This window comes from Bubalus bubalis, chromosome 6 (genome assembly GCF_019923935.1).
Source record: "Bubalus bubalis isolate 160015118507 breed Murrah chromosome 6, NDDB_SH_1, whole genome shotgun sequence".
NCBI classification, from domain to species: domain Eukaryota; kingdom Metazoa; phylum Chordata; class Mammalia; order Artiodactyla; family Bovidae; genus Bubalus; species Bubalus bubalis.
The window spans coordinates 34,079,302-34,096,654 of record NC_059162.1 but is presented as its reverse complement, the minus strand read 5'-3'; the positions used below and the strand labels follow the sequence as shown (position 1 = coordinate 34,096,654).

General features: G+C 50.5%; 1 protein-coding gene across 2 annotated transcripts in view; it reads left to right on the top strand.

The window, feature by feature from the left end:
- Positions 1–14,677: 14,677 nt before the first annotated feature.
- The window catches only part of GPR61 (G protein-coupled receptor 61), a 37,380-nt gene continuing 34,704 nt past the window's right edge, over positions 14,678–17,353 (top strand). The window contains exon 1 of one of the 2 annotated variants that reach the window (XM_044944586.2): positions 14,678–14,774. The gene's annotated coding sequence lies outside the window, so the exon portion shown is untranslated. The remainder of the gene's footprint in view (positions 14,775–17,353) is intronic. The other variant, XM_044944585.2, reaches the window with a different exon arrangement.

The window sequence follows — 17,353 nt, the reverse complement described above, 5'->3', positions numbered from 1 at the left end:
AAAAGTTTGTTCCTGAACTTACCAGTAGAACAAAGATTCTCTTCTTTGTCATCTTTACAAAGTTAGAATCGATATAAAATAAGAAAACAGATTATGAGAGTTTTAAAAATATAGAATGAAGAATACATACATATTATAGTCTGTTTTTCAGATTCATCTAGAAATAATTTCATAAATACTGGCTCTATTAGAAACATTAAAAGTGCTCTGTTACTGGAACAAATATCTTTAGGTTATGTGATGTGTCTGAATGACTGTAACTGATTTCACTATGTGATGAGGACGAACTTCAATAAGTCCAATCCTTAAAAAAAATGACAAAATGTGCCCTTCCTCTCCTATTTCCCTTCGATATAGATGGAGGATTCAGCCAGCATAGCTGATGTGGTCAGTGAGACGAGGGTCAAAATTTGGCCAGTGCAACCAGAATGTTTGGTGAGGCTGGGGCAGAGAATATGGCCCGTATAGTTAGGAGATTGATTGCAAGTAGAGGACCTGAGAAAATATGTTGAGGATAATGGGAGCCATATTTCTCATGGCTTCTTAGTGAAAGGAGTTACATTTATAAAAAGGAAATAAGCCATCAGAATGGGCATAATTAGTTTGAACCCATGTTTTAAACATAGATACATAGATGTAGGGGTGTATGCGTGTGTACATACATATTTCTGTTTCTGTCTGCTGAGAGGTCCTATAAGCAATGATACCCAAATAGCAGTGAACACACCAATCACTCAGGTCTTTATTTCCAAAGACCATTTTCCACTAAAAAGAACCAAGACTGATCAGCCTAAAAATTTATAGTTGAACCTAGAGCATCTCCTTGTGCTAAGAAAGTATGGAAGTGCTCAAAGAATGATGGAAACAAAAGGATACATAATCCAGATTGAAAGGATACATGCAGGCCAAGTCTGGGACAATTTAGGCATCAAAGTAACTAATGTTAGTATTAGTATGCAGTATAGTAACCCACTGATTAAAATAGGAAAGGATGAGTTAACACAGATACAAATAAATACATGGTGAGAAGGGAAGGCACTGACTTACACTGGAATGCCAATGATAAAGACAGAAAAGAGAGGAAATTAGAAAATCACCATTTGGTCACCATCATCATAATAAAGGACTTACTTAGGTAAGAACATGGCTGCTAAAACCTGTGGGTGAAAATTTGATGAGGAACCTGATATTTACACAATTTCAGCATACCTCCCCACAAATGCTTATTAATCTATAACCAGAGTACTTATAACTGTATTTACAGTAGAGAAATTTGGCTGACATGATCCTAACCAACTGATAGAAGTTAGCATGCCTGGGGACTTCCCTGGCCATGGGAACCGTGGTCCAGTGGTTAGGAATCTGCCTTCCAATGCAGGGGACATGGGTTTGATCCCTGGTTGGGGAACTAAGACTCCAAATGCCATGGGGCAACTAAGCCCGTGCACACTGCAACTGGAGAAGCGCGTGAATAGCAGTGAGAATCCCGTGGGTCTCAACAAGAGAAGCCCATAGGTGCCTCAACTAGAGAAAAGCTAGTGTGCAGCCAAAAATAAAAAATAAAAAAAAGTTAGCATGACGGAAACAGAACAAGTCAACATTTGTGTCTTTTTGGAGATGAATTGACAATACAGCATCATTGCTGTAGCATTCCTGATAAAAATGCTTAACCTGAATCTCTGCTCATTAGGAACATCAGCCAAACCCAAACTGAGGGACATTCTACAAAATAATTGGACAGTAGTGTTTGAAAATATCAAGGTCATGAACTGTGAAGACAAGGAAAAGCCCTTCAACTCTCCGAGCCTCGGATAATAGTATGCATCTCCTAAGAGTGCCATGTGGCTTAAATAGAAATGTATGTGACACTCTTTTTTAAGTCATTAAATATGATACCAAATATAAATCATTAATAGTACCTTTTTCCCGGAAAACTAAAACTAATAAATGCAAAATTGTCCCTTCAGTCCTGACATTTCTCTTAATTCTTCAACCAGTTACCATCACAACATGTTATACCCAGAGAGACTGATCCTTTAATGGACTGTGAGCTGAGAAGGCCCAGCACCTAGGGAGGAAGGACAATTGATGGCAGAGCCATGGATTGCTGTGATGAGTGTGCCTGTGTTCCTGTGTGTGCCTGTGTGTGTACGCACTCACATCCTGGCTGCTTCAATCTTAGGCCTCTTCTCTGTGAGCAGATGGACCCTGGGGGGACTGATGAGTGCTGTTATAGATTCATAAACATCTGCTGGTGGGGCCGGGGTAGTCCCTTCCTGGAGGAAAGGCCCTTTGCTTCTGTCCCTCCTGACCGAGTCCTTGTGTACACAATGTTGTGATACAAACCACTGCTGGCAACTTGGGCACCGGAGTCCTAGCACCACACACCACACAGGCACTAGGGTAATGAAAATCATCATTCCTGTTTTCTGAAGCCTCTCACAGACATTCCCGCCGTGAGCCTTAAAGCTGCAGCAACCTGTGAGGCAAACATTGCTCTCTGCATCTTGTCACAGATCAGGAAAGTCTGACGGTCAGAGAGACCAGGCCTTGCCCCAGCCCACAGGGCTAATAAATGGCCCTTGCGGGATGCCCAGCCAGGACAAGGGCTCTCCTCATCATGGACATTCTGACGGACACTCTGATGGGAGAGGGTTTAGCGCTGGTGCCTTTCTGTCCCTTTCCAGGCTCAGGGGGTTTGATTCCTGTGCCCCTGGCTTCTCAGAGCTCTTGTGCCACAAGATCCCCATCTGAGGCACCCTATGCTAGGGTTCCCTCACTAGGCTGTCCGACCACCCCTGCCCCCCTACGTTCTGACTAGAACCATGGGGTTCAGCATCTTAGCCCCTCCTGCTTAAGGCTGTCAGTCTTTCTTCTGGAGTCAAAGGAGAAGACAACGAGGATGAGGCCATCCTGCTGATGGCCCCGGGAAGCTGGCCTCTAGAGCTCATTCCTGTGTTCTTCCTGATTCTGAGGCCAGTTGCTGTGTCATCTTCAAGTCCACATAGACATTTCTTTCCTCACGACGCCAGCAGAAGGAGCAATACTTAATTTCTTCCAATTCGCTCTATCTCTGTGAATCAGGCAGGAGGAAGTTCAGCAAGGCCAGGTTACCACCCGACTCCCTCTGCTCTCGGCACCTCCTGCACCCAGACAGACAGATGGATGAACATCAGACACTGCCGTGCCCAGCTGGTCTCTGCTCCATCAGCTCCCTTGGTAGCAGCTGCTCCTGACTGGATAGAGACTCCAGGAGGAGAAGCTGTTTCTGTCAGCAGCGGCAACCAACCTGCATTCTGCTTGGTTCTCAGAGGCCTGAGGAAGAGGGTGCACTCTGGGCTTGTTAGGAATCAATTTGTTGGATTTGTCAGGATGTGCTGGATCAGTCAGGGGCTTCCCCGATGGCTCAAGCAGTAAAGAATCCACCTGCAATGTAAGATACGTAGGAAACATGAGTTCGATCCCTGTGTCAGGAAGATCCCTTGGCGGAGGAAATGGCAACTACTCCAGTATTCTTGCCTGGAGAATTCCATGGAGAGAGGAGCCTGGACCCATGGACAGAGTTACAGCCCATGGGGTCACAAAAAGTTGGACATGACTTAACAACTGAACACACAGGCACAGTGGATGGGTCAAGGGGGATCCACTAGACTTTGATCTGTGGCTTTGGGAACTTAGAGCCAAGGCTTTGTGGTGGAATAGAACCAACGCTGACCAGCTGGGAGCTGGCAAACTCAGTCTCAGATCTGCTCTAACCAGCTGGGCAAACAGCTTCTGCTCACTGGGACACAGGTTCCTCATCCATAACACAAGGAATGCATTCTAAGGGTCCTCTGTCCTCTGTGCTCATCTAGTCAAACCAGTCCACCATCTCTGCATGACTGGAGCCGAGCCTAGCAGGAACTCAAGTCTGGAGTTCAGGCCTTCTGACTCCCAGGCTCAATTCATTGCTGATTCTGGAAACAGAGGCGAGGGTGGGACGTCTGGGGAGCAGAGGGCGTGGCTCATCCTGGCCTCTGTTCATGGGATAGGGGAACTGCCCAGTAAGCAGCAGCTGGACCCAGGGTGGTGCTCAGGGTGGGGTGGGGTGGAGGCAGGATGGAGGGGAACCCGGTGGTTCCCACAACTCTACTGGTAGCCTAAGGACATGTGACTGAAAGTCCCCAGGGCTCCATTAGAACTCATATAGAAGCAGTAGGAAAGGACAGAGAGAACTAAAGCAAAATGCTGAGAGTATTTGGCCAAGCATAGAGAGCCTAAGGCATGTTAGTGGTTGCTTGGGCTTCCCGAGTAGCGCTAGTGGTAAAGAACCTGCCTGCCAATGCAGGAGACATGAGATGAGGGTTCAATCCCCTGAAGGAGGGCATGGCAACCCACTCCAGTATTCTTGCCTGGAGAATTGCATAGACAGAGGAGCCTGGGGGGTTCCGGCCCATAGGGTCACAAAGAGTCAGACATGACTGAGGCGACTTAGCAGCAGCAGAGTTTGCTTTTTCTCTCTGTAAACTGAGAAGTATCGTTTGGGGGATTTTAGAGGTCTTGACACCTTCTAACTCTGTAAGTAAAAAGCCAGTTCATTGAATAAAGCTGAACTCCCCTCTGACAGCGGGCCTCCTGGGGGTGAGGCCATGTGGGCAGTTTGCTCCTGTCTTGGGTCCCGCTCAGCTGACCTGCTTGCCTCCCTCCTCTACCACCTGCCATTCCCCAAGGTTTGGAGCGTCCTCACCCATCTCCCCCCGCCCCCGTTCCCTGGAAACCAAGCCTGGCTCAGGCCGGGGGCACAGAGAGGTGGGCGTGGGCCAGCAGAAACAGCTGCCATAGGTGTCATCTTGCCTAGGGGGTGGAGAGAAGCTGGACTTTAAAGGTCCCCTCTGAGCCCAGCGTGGGTAACCTGAAACTCTTTCCTGCCCTTCTCATCCCCAGAGAGAGAATACTCAGGGGGTCCCCGTGGATCGGATCAGGTCAGAGTTTGTCTCTCCTGCCTCCAGGCTGGAAGGAGCTGAGCCTGGTGTGTGAATTCCAAGGAGCTCAGCACACAGGCAGGCCGCTCCAGAGAGGAGAAGGCTGGCCCTGAGTGCAGAAGGAGGCAGCCACGAGGCGCTTCCCCCACAGACAGACAGGGTATTGATCCTGCTCGCACGCCCCCTCCCTCTCTCCACTTCATGGCGCAGCTAATGGCCTGGAAAAAACTGGCCAGCTGTTCCCCAGCTGTGACATAATGAGCTCAGGGACGATCAATGCCTGTTCCGGTCTCTAATTAGGCCGGGGAGCTGGCTGGGGTGAGACTGTGGCCTGTTTCCTGAGGCCACCACTTCCACTCTAGTCCCCAGCTGCTGTCTGCTGGCTGCCACCTGGGCCCATGCATCTGTGGCCAGGAGGTAGCAAGGCCTTTGAGTGGCCCTGGGGAGTCTTCTGACCCAGAGCTCCTTCTCCAGCAGCAAAGAAGGAACTCTGCAACCATGTTAGTGCAGGTGGATAGGCTGGTGGGGAGGACCCGAAGATCCACCCCCCCAGATTCCTGTCACATCCTCTCTCTGCCCGGGTCTGCCACCCTGTACAGGGGCTTTCAATCCCAATCCTCTAACTCTCTGCCCTGGACCCTTCCCACCACTGGTCCCGAATGCCCAAGCCTGGGGCTGCAAGGAAGAGGCTGGTAGCAAGTCTGGCTCCTAGCCCAGCCTCCCTCTGCTATTTATACCTTCAGTCCAGGGAGGAATGGATCGAATTCTCAATGTATTCACTGCAGAGGAGGAAGTGAGGGAGGAGAGAGATAGAAAGGAAAGGTGTACGCTGAGGCAAAGAAACAGAGACGGGGGAGCAAAGGCCCAGGGCAAAGAGGCTCTGAGACTTAGAGAGTTCTGAGAACAGGCTAGGGAGGGCACAGGAGAGAGATTGAAGGAGGGAAGCCAAATAAGAGACAAAACAGTGAGAAATGAGGCCAGCAGGGAAGAAAGAGAAGACAGGATGCAAGAAGCAGAACACACCCTGTACTGGGTAAGGTCAGGCCCCAGGTGTCGGATCAGATGGCCACCAGGGAAGCTGAGGTGCTGGGCAGAGTGTGTCCAGGGGCCTGGTGTGGAATGGCTGGAGTCAGGAGACACTGTTTTGTGCCGACAAAGCGGCACAGGGAACAGAGCTGGTCTGGAGGGATGCCGGGTGGGCAGGGAGTCCCTGCTCACAGAGATGGGTTGGTCAGGCAGGGACCCTCCCCTAGAATCGAGGCTGTGAACTTAGCTTTCTGGGGATGAGGGTGTGGGCTGGAAGCAGGGCAGGGGTCAGAGCAATGTGGGGAGAAGGGGACAAGGTGACTGTTAGGGGATTTGGAGAGCAAAGGCCAAGGGAAGGGGTGTAGGCTTCCTGTAGCCTCCATTTTGGGTCTGTCGAATCTGGCCCTGTGGCTTTCTGGGTAGCCTGGGCCTGGGAGGAGACACTGCTCAGCCAGCCTCCAGCCCTCCTACCATTCACACCATCATATAAAAACCAATCCAATCGAATCCTTTAGAGGAGTCTTTCTGGGGCCTGGCTGATGCCATTCATCCCTTCCTGGGTCCCTTCTCAGTCTTAGGACTGAATCTCTTTCCAGCTGTAATTCCCAGAGGAATGACCTGGTTGGTGGAGAGTAGAAGTGCCCACTGCTATTTCCTGCATCCACTCCCTTACCTCCAGGCCCTGATTCTCTCAAGCTGCCAGGGCCCTGGAGAGAGAAGCCACTTGACGACAGCAGCTAAGACTCAGACTCAAAATCTAGAGCTGCAAAGGACCTTAGAGAGCACCTACAGGTCTAGTCCAACCCTCATTTGGAGCTGGGGCTCAGAGAAGTGGGGAGAGTAGCCACGAGTGCACTGTTCACTCACGCGGGTGCAGCCTGTGAACTCTGAAATCAGTGCTCCTTCCAGGATGCTAGCCTGCCTACTTCTTCCTACCCACCTCCTAGGAGTAGGAGAGATTTTTCTCTTGGGATCCTTGGCCCGCTTATCTGGCCTTCCATGCATATATTGTGCGAGTCTAAAAGGTGAAAATTGGGGCCCACAAGACAGCAAGTCCCCCAGGAAGGATATCCCTGATGAGGGTTTGGAAGTGAGGCGCCTCTACCTGGAAAAAGCAGTTGACTATTTGCAGCTCTGTGATCAACACTGCCCTCTTGTGGCTACTTACTGTCAGGGCAGCCTAGAGGCCCTGAAATGCAGCAAGCCGTTGGTGTCTTCTCTCCTTCAGGTCCTCACTATCTAGGATCGATCCCCCCGTTCCCGGGGCTGATTTAGATCCTCCGGGGCTACCTTTCCAGGCTAGGCCATCTGAGAGAACAAGCTTTCACACATCATTCTCCAATAGAGTCCTCATGTGGGTGGGCCAGGGCTGACAATCCGTCCCTCTCCACCTTGCCCAGAGGGACTATGCACAGGCTGTCTCTCCATCCCTAAGGAGCTCTGGCTCTAGAAGTCTGGCCCTTCCTCGGATGTAAGGGCATGAGAGTTGAATGGGGATGGGGATCCTGGTTTTAGGTGGGTCAGAAATGAAGGGAGAGGACTTTGGAGGAAAGAAAATTGGGAAAGAAGCCTAGGGCTCGTATCCTTGTGCCCAGCTATGCCCAGTCCAGAGAAGGAAGGGTCAGGTTACCCCACCTCTCAGTTTGTCCCCAAGGGCTGAGTACACGTCACTTAGGGGGCACTGTCCCAAAGATGTAGAGCAAGGATGCCCCCTACAGTCCAAGACCAGGCACTGCTGAAAGTACTCTGTGGAACCCAAGTTGGGAAACCCAGCTCAGCTCTTTGTTCTTAGATCAGAGCCCAGGACCTGGCAGTGAGTGGGCAGCTGGGCAACCTGCCCTGGAATGAACAGCTGGGTGGCCCAGTATGCCCTGTCCCTGCAGATCAGGCTGGGCAACATCTTATGACACGTAAATCTAGAAGGGAGAGTTTCCAGGCATTTGAATTACCACTCCGCTCTTCACCTCCCCCACAGAATAGATATGCAGGTCACCTGTGAGAGCCCCACCTGGGACGCAGGGGTATCATCTGGTCTCTACATCACTTCATCGCTGATGGCCCCTTTCCTCTGAGTTCACCCCTTTCCTCGTACGTTCACACACACTGTCTCCATGATGATCTATGTGTTTTTTTGCTCCTCTCTCTAGGCTGGAATGATAAGGAAAATTTCCAGCCTTGAGTTCAACCCCTCACTCTGGAACTTGTGGGTTCAGTAAATACTTATCAACTGACTCACTGAAAGACTGGAGGTGGGGCACATTTGTGGCCCTGTGCTTCCTTGCTCAAAACACTTTTCAGTGCTAACTTTTCAGTCTGGCTTACCAGGCCTTCAGTCTAGCCAGTCTACTTCTCTATTCTCACTTCTTCTCTACATATGTATTATTTTCAGCCAAACTGGACAACTTCTCTTGCCTTGATATTCCATATCATGGAATGTTTTTCCATGTTTTTCCAAGACCTGCTGCTTCCACCTGAACTACTCTCCTCTTCTCCTCTTTCAATTATTGTTGTTCAGTCACTCAGTCATGTCTGACTCTTTGTGACATCATGGACTGCAGCATCCCAGGCTTCCCTGTCCTTCACTATCTCCTGGAGTTTGCTCAGACTCATGTCCATTGAGTCAATGATGCCATCCAACCATCTCATCCTCTGTCACCTCCTTCTCCTCCTGTCCTCAATCTTTCCCAGCATCAGGATCCTCTCCAGTGAGTCGGCTCTTCACATCATGTGGCTATAGTATTGGAGCTTCAGCATCAGTCCTCCCAATGAATATTGAGGGTTGATTTCCTTTAGGATTGACTGATTTGATCTCCTTGCTTTCCAAGGGACTCTCAAGAGTCTTCTCTCAGCACTATAGTTCAACAGCATCAATTCTTTGATTTACTTGGAGTTTAAATCCTATTCCTCCTTTAAGACCCCTGCCACTTCCTTCAGGAAGCCTTCCCAGATTTCCTGAGCGAGTGGGTTCACTTTTTCCTTTGAACCTCCACAGCATTTTGATTCTCCTTTGAAGGTGATAATCTGCTTCATCTCTGTCCTAGACTGTAAGCACCAAGAGGGCAATGTTTGTATTTGTTTCACCTTTGTACCCTCTTTCTTACCTCCTAAACAGAGCTTTGCATATAGAAGGTGCTCAAGAAATAGTTCATGAATTGAGTAACATGAAGCCTGTAGTTCGGGCTGCTGGGAGTTGCAGGAGGTGAGAATGGGATGCTTCAAGGCTTTAGGCGATGATAGGAGTGTCATCAGAATGCGGAGACAAGACATGTACAAGGAGCTGAGTGGGGAGTCTGGGCCTCCTTAGACCTTGGTTGGGGAGGAGCACTTTCCTTAAGAGAACAGGCAGGTGGGAGGGCCTTGGAGATGTGGCAGTTCGAGGAAGGGAACCTGGTATTGGGGAAACTTCGGGTTTGCCCTAGCGCCAAGTATGACAGACCCCCAGCTGTCCTTAGTGACAGGCACAAAAAAAGGGGATAGGAATCCAGAGGCTTAGATTCTGGTCATTTCTCCTTTGCCCTCTAGCTGTTGTAGCCTTGGGCAATTTACTTCCTGTCTCTGGGCCTATTCATCTGTAAAATTGCTATCTGACCTCCTATGGGGCTCTCTTCCCAGCCCAGGAATCACACTGGGGTCTCCTGCATTGCGGGTGGATTCTTCACCAACTGAGCTATCAGGGAAGCCCCTATGACCCTCAAGTGTGTGTTAGTTGCTCAGTCATGTCTGACTCTTTGTAACTGCGTGGGCTGTAGTCCGCCAGGCTCCTCTGTCCATGGAATTTTCCAGGCAAGAAGCTGGAGTAGGTAGCCATTCCCTTCTCCAGGGGATCTTCCTGACCCAGGGATTGAACCCAGTCTCCTGCATTGCAGGCAGATTATTTACTGTTTGAGCCACCAGGGGCTTTCCAGGTGGCACTAGTGGTAAAGAACCTGCCTGCCAATGCAGGAGATGCAAGAGATGTGGATTTGACCCCTGGGTCAGGGAGATCCCCTGCAGAAGGGCATGGCAACCCACTCCAGTATTCTTGCCTGGAAAATTCCATGGACAGAGGAGCCTGGTGGGCTGTAGTTCATGGGGTCGCAGAGAGTCAGACACAACTGAGCACGAACCCATGATGAGCCTCAAAGCTCTGCTATTTTGACTGCAGGTCAAGGTTCTGAAGTAGAAGGGTAATGATTACTAGGGATTTGTACATGACTCTCTCAGGCCTGAGCATCAGGAATGACCCCATCTAGGTCCTGGACCAGAGAAGGTGACAGAACCCAAAGCCATAAAGGAGGCAGGTGGTCTGGGTCAGCTGTGACTGGTCTCAGGATGTGGAAGTGAGTAGCAGAGAGAGACAGCACTCCCAACTCAAAGTAAAGTGTCCAGCTATCAGGCTCCAGGGAAGGGATTTCAGGGACCCCTACTTCCCTTCCCTCTGCTTCCCTGTCCTTTTCCTTGTCCCATCTCCAGAATGAGTAAATAGAGATCTGGGATTTCTAGCTGCTTAGCTGTGTGGCTCTGAGAAAGTCACTTAACCTCTCTGAGCCTCAGTTTCCACATGTGTAAATGGAGTTTTTGAAACTAACTCAAGAGATTGTTGTGACATTTCTCCTGTCAAAGTGCCTAGTTCTGGGGTGACTGCTAGATCTCCCTCCCTCCCGGAGTCTGGAAAAAGGCAACTGGCACAGACCGGCCCTCTGGCCACAGGGCAAATGATTAATGGTGCTTTGCAGATACTGGGATGGGGCGGGGCATGTGAAGGCGCAGGCTGGATGGGAAGAAGAGGCAGAGAGGTATCGCCCAACCAGCCCCTGATACTAGTGAGGAAGGGCCACTCTGCCTGGATACCTATTTATAGTGCAATTAGCAAGGGTCCAGCAGCTCTCTGGGAATTTTTCTTTGGAGGTCCAGCATTGAGCTCCAGCTGATGGATGGGGGGTGGGTAGGCAGCAAGGGAAAGGTTCTGCGGTCTCATAGCAGGCCTGGCCTGCGCAGGCACTGTGGGTGTTCCTGTCACTCTTGTGAGTCTGGTTCATCCAAGGCCCTCAGTTTCTAATCTGGTTGGGAAGGATTTATTTTTGGGTCCCTGTAACCTAGCAATGGGCTCACATGACCAGTGGCAGCTGCAGGCTGAATATACTGTCGGATCTTGGCTCCTGGCAGGGGGTGTAGGCCAGACTGTGGGGGAATAAAGGGAATGGAAAGGCTTTCACCTCTGCTTTCCTCCGACTCCCTCTTCAGCCCCTCAGCTTGGCCACAGATGGTGGGCAGGGGGCTGGCTGCCTGGGGAGCGGGTGCAGCTGGTGCTGGCACAGGGGGCTTTTGGACAGCCAGGAGCTGAGCTGCGGTGGGGAGGTCCCAGCTGTGAGCCTGCTCTCCACATGGGGAGGCTTGCATGTCCATGTGGGTGTGGTGGGGGCTGGGAGGGCGTCATGTCAGCATCCTGGGGGGCAACACCAGTCTTTGCTGTGGGATCTCGGGGACACCCCTTGTCGATGCTGGAAGCCCAACATTCGGCTTCTTCCCTTTGTTCCCTGTTAAATTACTAATATTCCTTGGAGAGAGAACACATTAAGCTGCTATCAGTGTGAATGGATTTATCAACCTCTTTCTCAAGAGCAGGTTTTGACAGACCCAGAGAGAGGAGAGGAGGAGGGCAGTGGGTGCCACTAAGCAGGCAAAGGGCCGTGGGAAGGGGCTGTGGGAACATACGGAACATTCGAGAGACTTCTGAACACATGGGTGGATGAATGAAAGATAAACTCGGTCCATTTCAAGGCCTCATCTTGCGGAGGCAGGAGTGGGAGGGGTGGACATAATCCCATCAAGGGGATCGAGTAGTTAGGACTCAACACTTTCACTGCTGGGGTCTGGGTTCAATCCCTGGTTGGGGAAGTGAGATCCCATAAGCCATGCGGCATGGCCAAAAATAAAAAAGAGGTGATGGTGGGCAAGGGTCAGGCAGGGCAAGGAGCAAGCCTGGGATGAAATCAGACCTCAGTACTAAATCAGACTTCAGTACCAAGGACCCCGCCAGGATCCTGGGAGGGACTTCAGGACCAGGAAACTTGGCCTGCTGGCCCCCACCCCAGTTGTTTGACCAGCTAGGGTAACTGTATTAGCTCCCCCAAGCCTGAGAAGCAGGCTATGTATTGTAGGCTTCTTATTCCTATTAGATGGGCTTCCCAGGGGGCGCAGTGGTGAAGAATCGGCCTGTCAAGCAGGAGACATGGGTTCAATCCCTGGCTTGGGACGATCCCCTGGAGAAGGAAATGGCAACCCACTCCAGTGTTCCTGCCTGGGAAATACTATGGACAGAGGAGCCTGGTGGGTACAGTCCATTGGGTCCCAAAGAGTTGGACATGACTTAGTGACTAAACAACAACAACAACAAATCCCTATTGGGTAAGTAGGAAGTGAAGAATTTTATCCATTTTATAGATAGAAATACTCAGGCTCAGGCTGAGTTCCTGCTGTTGACCAACAGAATAAAGCCCAGTTAGAACCAAGGACTTCTGACCAATCCAGTGCTCTTTCTTTCTTTTTTCCTGATCACACTGTGCGGCCTGTGGGATCTGAGTTCTCCAACCAAGGACTGAATCTGGGTTCCAGCCATGAACGCTCCAGGGAAGACCCTCCTATAATCCCATTCTAAGTGTAGTCTCTGGTTCTTTGTGAATCCTTGGACGGGGGCCATGTCAGTCTGAGCTAGGCCCCTGCAGGAATGATGTGGGCCCTGATCAGGGACAGGCTTTACCTGATCCCAGAGGGTCTGACTGATGCCAGGATGATCCTGCCAACATGAGAGCACAAGGTTTGATAAAAATCACTTTGCTGTCTTCGGGTTTAATTTGACACTTTAATTACATTTCCCTATACTCAGGTTTATCTAATTTTGTTTTAGGCTGTTTCCTGGAAGGTAATAGCCATTTCTATGGAATTGGCTTTAGGGCCTCACCCCAGAGTCTCATGTCAGACCTCTAGAAAAGCCATGGGAGTAGGGGGAAGAAGTAAATGCTTTGACATCAGACAGACATGGGTTCAAATACTGGCTCTGGTTTTTACTAGCTATGTGATCTGCACAAAGTCACTTCACCTCTGGTACCCATTTCCTCATCTGTGACGTAAGGTGTATGACGGCTGCCTCATAGAACTGGTGTGGGGATTGAAGGCCTCGTATGTAAAGGGGCTGGCACTCATAAGAGCTCAGGAGAGGGTGGACGGGAACAGTGGAGATCACAGTGTGGGTCTGGGCTGGTCGCCGGACTCTTTGTTGTCGACCCAAGGCCTGGGACAGCCACCTTGCCCTCTTCGTGTTCCCTGGGAAATTCATTGTTCTTATGACTGTTTAACTGGGGTCTGGTAAACAGTTCCAGAATTCCCTTTCTTCCTTTTTCGAGACAGAAGGAGTTCCCATACAGGTGAGTCTCAGGGAAGAGGGCTCTGGAGCAGATATCATGACTGAATTCCTTGTCTAGGCTCACGGCTCTGCCATACGTGACTCTGGGCAATCTCTTCACCTCTCTTGCAACTCTACAGTCTTAGGATCCTGTCCTTGGGTGTCAGCCCCAATCCTGAGGGAGCTGTTTTCTTCATAGTTTGTGGGAAGTCATGCCCCTTCATCTCACTTCCAATGGCTCATCACCTGTTCTCCGCCCTTCTGCCAATGATGTTTCTCAGCTCTGTTCAGCCCCACAGATCTGGAACAATCAGAGCCTCCCCAAGTGCCTGCCTCCCACCCTGCCTTGGGGGAGCAGTGCTGTGTTGGTACCACAGGGTGGCTTATGAGGGTGTTCAATTCTCCTGTCTCCACAAGCTCTCACAGCCCCATACCAGAAAAACATACTATCTAAGAAGACGATAATAAAGCGCTTTTTGAGGGGCAAGTGCAGGATTAAGACAAGGCCCTTGGCTCTCCTCCAAACCTGTTCTCTCTATACAGGAGGCAGCTTTCAAGGGAGCCCAAGTTTGGGCCATGCTCTTGAGCCGCAGCCCCTGTCAGACCTGACCTGGGCCCTGTGTCTGCGCTGGCTGGCCTACTACAGGAATGCCTTGGTTCTAATGTCTCAGAACCAAGCAACGGCATAGCTGTCAGAAACCTCAGGGATCATCAGTCTTCTATTCCCTTTGAGGGCTTCCCTGATGGCTCAGACGGTAAAGAACTTCCCCGCAATACAGGAGACCCAGGTTCAATCCCTGGGTGGGGGAGATCCTCTGGAGTAGGAAATGGCAAAACCTAGTCCAGTATTCTTGCCTGGAGAATTCCATGACAGAGGAGCCTGGCTGGCTACAATCCATGGGGTCACAAAAAGTTGGAGACGACTAGCAAACACTTTCATTTTCATTCCCTTTGAACAAATAAGAAACTAAGGCCAGAAATGACAAGTGACTTGCCTAAGGTCACACAGTTAGGAACTGCCAGAGTCAGGCCTTAAACCTGGATCTTCTGACTCTGAGTGCTCTTTTTATGTCATCAGGTTAGCCGGGAGGGTCTCCCCAGTCTGCCATCACCTGGCCTCACCAGGCTTTTGAGCTACCACTCTAGCAGCCTGAGAGGAGTGGGAGGGGCTGGGCCCACTCCTGGGTACCTTGCCTGGGGGCACTGGTCCCTGGCTCCTGGCTCCAGAAGTGGCTCCAAGGGTCTGGGTGGGAAGAAGGAGGCCATTAGGACCCAGAAGCTCTCAGAGCATCCTGCTCTGCCGGCTGCCTCTCACTGATCACTGCAGTGGTTCAGGCTTCAGCAGCCTTGGAGAAGCATCAGCTGAGAGGCGCTATCACATGGGAGCCGGGAGCTGCTCAGCAAAGGTAGGACTTGCCGACTAGGCCAGAAATGGGGGCCAGACCCAGGCCTGGTGATGAGTGCTGAGATACCCCACAGAAGGGTACAGCCCACCCTCCCTTACGGTGGGCAGTTCTGTCCAGGGATGGGCCCCCAGGTATCCTGAAGGAAATATTGGGGTGTGGGCATCTCTGAAGTCTAGAGATGGGGCTTGATCTACAGCTGGAGTATCCACATCCTGCAGACAGACAGGGTTCCCCATCTATCTTGCTCCATGTCATAGAAATGGGTCCCCTACATCCTAGGAATAGGTCCTTTGGCATCCAGGCCGACGGGCAACTCTGTGTCCTAGGCATGGGCAACTCTGCTGGGGGGAGGTGCCATAGCCCCCTGAAAATCTCTCCTGGCTTAGGGGGGGCATGCTCCTGTCTGAAGGAAGGCCAGGCTCGGGTCCTCAGGATGAAGCTCTGTAACTAAGAAACAGGTGCATGTGAATCCCAACACCTCTGCGGCCTTGGGCTGGGCACTTATGTACATCTTGCCTCCTGAGACAAGGCTATTTGTAACTTGACCGTACCCCTGCTAGAGGCCCAGACTTCAGCCTCTAGGATGGCAAAGGCTTCCAGGTATTGAGATGTCCTGGAGGTGAGGGAAGGGTTGCTAGAAGGGAGCAGGGAGAGGATAAGAGCATCCAAGAAGCCACGATAACCAAGCGAGGAGTGGAGCGAGGCTCCCTGGGCTTCCACTGTGAAACTGTTACCCCATGTCACTCCCAGCCTTTACCCTGGTCCATCAGTGAGGAAGTGCTGGGGAGCAGGTATGCTGGCTTTTCTTTAGAAGGTAAATGGGAATGCTGAAATTTAGGGAGCAGTGCGGAGATACTGGTAAGGCTCAGAGGGGCTGTGAAAAAGAGGAATGTTCAATGCCTTCTTGCCTAGGGCTCCATTATGGCTGCACAGCACCTCTCCATCTCCACGTGGAACACACATCTGCTTCCCGTGGTTGGGGACCCTGGGTAGGCCCTGTTGGCAGACTCTTGATATCTGAGCAGATGTGGTGGGCCTTGACTCCTTTAGCTCCAGGGCCCCAGAGTCATATCTTCTGGGCCCCACCCCAGGTACAGGGGATGGGGGAGTCATGGCATAGAAAGAAAAGGGCAAGTTTGCCTCTCCTGGTGTTTCTTCCCACATTTTTTTCTGGAAGCTTGTCTTATGATAAGCGTCTCTACTTGAGCCCTCTCTTTCACCTTCTCCACAGACTCTGAGTCTATGTGATATGAGCTGTCTTTTATCCCCCGGGAGAGGCACATCTCTAGGTAGGTAGTCCAAAGTTAGGACTCCTTCAAGTCCAGGAGCCCAAGTTACTCATTTCAGAAGAGGCTCCTGGCTGGCACACAACTGATGGACTGAGTGTTCCTGGAGTATATCCTGGAGGAAAGGATTCAACTGATCAATCTGAGTTTGATTCAGGTCACAAAGTTGTATTGAGCACCTACTGCATGCATGGCATGCTAGAAGTTTAATTCGTGCAAAGTTGATGGTAATGCCAAAAACCAAGGGTTGTAAGGCTGTAGCCATAGAGGGGCAAGGGACCTATCTGCCCCATGTGGGCCTCTTTACTTCAGTCAGAGAAATCACGGGGTTTTTAATTGAGCAGCCACCAGGCCCTCCATAGCCCAGGAACTTACTGAGCCATCCAATGTTATCACATATGGAAACCTTGAAGTTTTTCTAGTCCAACCCTCCCATTTAACACATGAGGAGAGTGACCCAGGAAACTTCTGACTTGTCTGCAAAAAGCCCATCAGACTTGGCATGGCCACAGTTTGCCTCTAATTTTTATACCTTAGTACACTATGCTGAGGGACTCTGGACTGAAAGAATGGCATATGAAAATAAAAAAAATTAAAATTACAGCTGACTCTTGAACAATGTGAGGGTTAGCAGTGCTGCCCCTTTGAGCAATGAAAAATTCGGGTATAAACTATAGTCGGCCTTCCGTCTCGCAGGTCTGCATCCCTTATTGCTGATGGGATCCTGTAGTACTGTAGTTTACTATTGAAAAAAAAAATCTGCGTGTAAGTAGACTCCAGCAATTCAAACTCATGTTGTTCAAGGGTCAGCTGTACATTGGGCAACTTAGTTCAATTCTGTGCAAACTCAGCATGGATAATGAGACACATAAAACAGATTTTATCAGAGAAATGAGAAATGCTGAACCCGGAGACTTCTTCCTTTGCCAGTTTCTTCCGGTTTACCTCTCTGCTTTATGCTCACCCACCTTCACTCCCCATACATTTTATACAGATGCCTACACCCTCTTCTTGCTCTCCGTCTATGGTAACAGTCCAGAACAGGAGGGTTTTGGCCAGAGGCCCCTCCATGGTCAGCTGCAATGACCCTGGATCCAGGGCCCTGGACCGTGGGAGTTTAGGAGCAGCTCCTTTCCCACCTCCAGGAGCACAGTGACCTTGGGAAGTTAATGAGTGGGTAGAGATGGGCAGCTATCATATGACTTATGCCCTTCTGGCTTTGGGAGCAATGGAGGCTGGATGAATTGACTTCCCAGTTTCCTGCCAGTGGGACGTTTTGTTTTCAATGGTCCT